The 3363-nt window shown below is 44.0% G+C and overlaps 1 pseudogene; it reads left to right on the top strand.

Moving 5' to 3' along the window:
• Nucleotides 1–2790, top strand: part of LOC111971869 (transcription factor Maf-like) — a 6668-nt pseudogene extending 3878 nt beyond the window's left edge.
• The last annotated feature ends 573 nt before the right edge of the window (nt 2791–3363 follow it).

Genomic DNA, 3363 nt, shown 5'->3' with positions numbered 1-3363 from the left:
TCAGACAAATATGTTTAAGTCCTCTCCACAACTGAAATTCATGTCAACATTTTGAAGTAAGCATCTCTCTCCACCTCTCCCTGTTGTGCAGTGTGGTGGGGTGGATGAACGTTTCTCGGACGAGCAGCTAGTGAACCTGTCCAGTGCGGAGCTGAACAGACACCTGCGCGGCGTCAGTAGGACGAGGTGGTGCGTCTCAAGCAGAAACGTCGTACGCTAAAGAACGAGGTTACGCCCAGTCCTGCCGAAAACGCTTGCAGCACCGCCACGCACTGGAGTCCGAGAAACACGTCCTCACACAACAGGTAGATACAATACAATAACAACAACACACCATTGCCAACAACTCCAAAGTAAAAGCTCTAAGAACTCTCTAATCTCTCTGTCTCTCTCCTCTCTGTCTCTCTCCTGTCTGTCCTCTCTCCTGTCTGTCTCTTTTCTGTCTGTCTCTCTCCTCTCTGTCTCTCTCCTGTCTGTCTCTCTCCTCGTCTGTCTCTCTCCTCTCTGTCTCTCTCCTCGTCTGTCTCTCTCCTGCTCTGTCTCTCTCTCTCTGTCTCTCTCCTCTCTGTTCTTTTTCTGTCTGTCTCTCTCTCTCTCTGTCTTCTCCTGTCTGTCTCTTTTCTGTCTGTCTCTCTCCTCTTGTCTCTCTCCTGTCTGTCTCCTTCCACTCTGTCCCTCTCTCCTCTCTTCTGTCTTCTCCTCTCTGTCTCTCTCCTGTCTGTCTCTCTCCTGTCTGTCTCTTTTCTGTCTGTCTCTCTCTTGTCGTCTCTCTCTCTCTGCCTCTCTCTCTCTGTCTCTCTCCTGTCTGTCTCTCTTCTGTCTGTCCTTCTCCTGTCTGTCTCTCTCCTGTCTGTCTCTCTCTCCTCTCTGCCTCTCTCCTCTCTGTCTCTCTCCTGTCTGTCTCTCTCCTGTCTGTCTCTTTTCTGTCTGTCTCTCTCCTGTCTGTCTCTCTCCTCTCTGCCTCTCTCCTCTCTGTCTCTCTCCTCAGTTGGAACAACTACAGTGTGAGCTCTCTCGGGTGCTGAGAGAAAGGGACACCTACAAGGCTCGCTATGAGAAGCTCATCAGTACAAACAAGGCTCAACCTACCCGCGCCAAAAACTCCCCCTCACCACCCCCTGATTACTTCCTCTGAGGATATACCCATGTTGGAGGACAAAAAAGTGAGGGATGTGAGCGGTGTGTGAAAGAGGAGGTCAGTCTAAATAAGGCTGTCACTGAGTAATCAGACTTGGGGAGGAAGGGAGGGAGGGTTTGGTGTGTGTTTGCGTGTGTGAAGGTTGGCAGGCGGGTAGTGAGGTTAGGACAAGGTCCTATATGACTGTCAAATTAGCCCGCTGAGCAATCAGGTGGACTGTTAACTAAGGGTTAGAATCGATCCCTATATTTCTTCATAAACAGGACTAATGGTGAAAACTGATATCACTGTGACGTTCATAGTAGCACAAAGACCCAATGAGACATTTTCAGGATGCATCCTGCACTGGTGAAATCAGGGCATTGAAGGACACAGGTCATCCTCAGACTGACCAATGCGAAACCAAGGGCTTGTCTTGAATAAAAAAGCTCCATTGTATAATTAATCGCCCCTATCAACTGATCTATGCATATTTCTTTCAAGCAGAACAAATGAAAAGATGAACTTATGTCCAGACACTGGTTGGGTTGAATCCATTCCCTGACAACACACTGACAGCACCCAACACAGTGTGATGGTGTAGGTCAGCTGGGCTCATTGGAAGTGCAGTAGTGCAGTGGTGCAGGATGTGTGGTGGTGTAGGATGATCTTCAAGTGTCCATGACATGCAGTTGTACTCACCAGCTAATATTTCACAGTTGCCTACCAAGATGTTTTTGCTCACCAAGACATGTTACTCACTATCACATTTGAAAGATAAATAATCATAGAGAAAGAATGTACAAGGATCATTTCCCTGAGAGTATTATTGTGGTTGTGCTAAATGAATAAAGAGATACACTCATGTATAGAATTTATGCATTTAGAAAAAGCATGCAAACAAATCCATACTTTGCTTGTTGAAAATAACAAAACTATGACAATGAAGAATAATTGCAGTGTGCTATCTGTGATTGGTGTTTTGTTTCAAGAGGATGAACGGACATCCCAAGAGAGCTCTTCTGTCAACTTGTACTGTAGGAATTCCACAATCAAATCAGCTTTCCCACTAAGACGTGAAGCAAGAGACTGTGGTTGATGTAGTTGTTGTGGTCAATTTGGTCTGTACAAAGAAAATCCACAAAAAAGGCAGCAGAGTGCAAAATGATATGTGTGACTGTGTATTGTCTTCCAACTTTAATATTACAATCTAGGGTGTGCTGAAAACACTTTTGTAAGAGAGCGACAACCATAATGCAACAAGCACCACAGAGCTGGACACTGTGGATTCTCAAAGACTGGGGTGAAATGCAAGACAATGCAGACATACAGAGACATCTCGTGAAATTTGACCAGGGTAGCTACATTAGAGCTATTTTTTTGGCTAGGTGTAGGTTAATTCATTGATTTTTCTGTTTTATTTATTCACTTATTTATTCACAGTATTTATTCATTGTTTATTTATGTACCAATTCGTACTATTTTAATTTGACTGGTTTACAATTTCATCTACAAGCTTAGTGTGTACTTTTATTTCCAAGCAGGATGAATCAATACTTCAATTATCTTTTTGATTATTTTCAATAGTTGGATTACAATCATTATTGCCATCATGGCTTATGCTCCTGTTGTAGTGTGGTTTCCTATGAAATAAAGACAATATTTTTACCATCCTTGGTAGCTATGTTTCTTTTCCACTATTTCTCAGAATTTCTCTCTTTGTCTCCGTTTCACTTGTGCTTTAAACACCTAGTAATCCCTCTCTCTATCCCTTCTCTGTCCCTCCCACTTTTCCAATCTCCTGTAGACCTGTTCTATTTACTTCATCCGCTCTTCCATCTCTCTCTCCCTCTATCTCTCTGTCATTCTGTGTCCATCTATAGAGAGGCAGTGACCCTGGTTGAGCTCTGTTTGGGATGACCTCACCCTTGGCCCTGCCTCCCTCTCTGTGTCTCTCGCTCACTCTCTGGCATGTATAATAGGGACAGGATTAGGGCTATAATAGCGCCCTGACTGCTCACTGCCGGAGTCCATTGTAGCATTGTGTGGAGAGGACGTACACAGAGTTACATGAACACTCACCCCACTCACAGTTACACACAGCCACTCACACTCACATTCAGGCAGGCACACAACACATATGTTAAAATACACACAGTTTCCAGTGATGCGTAAATGAATTCACATTCGTACAATCTCAGCTAGAAAATATTCAAGGTGAAAAATGTAAATGTGTTTTATTATTA

Source organism: Salvelinus sp. IW2-2015, linkage group LG13, assembly GCF_002910315.2.
Source record: "Salvelinus sp. IW2-2015 linkage group LG13, ASM291031v2, whole genome shotgun sequence".
NCBI classification, from domain to species: domain Eukaryota; kingdom Metazoa; phylum Chordata; class Actinopteri; order Salmoniformes; family Salmonidae; genus Salvelinus; species Salvelinus sp. IW2-2015.
Note: the sequence above shows the minus strand (reverse complement) of the source record. Positions and strands in the feature narration are given on the sequence as shown.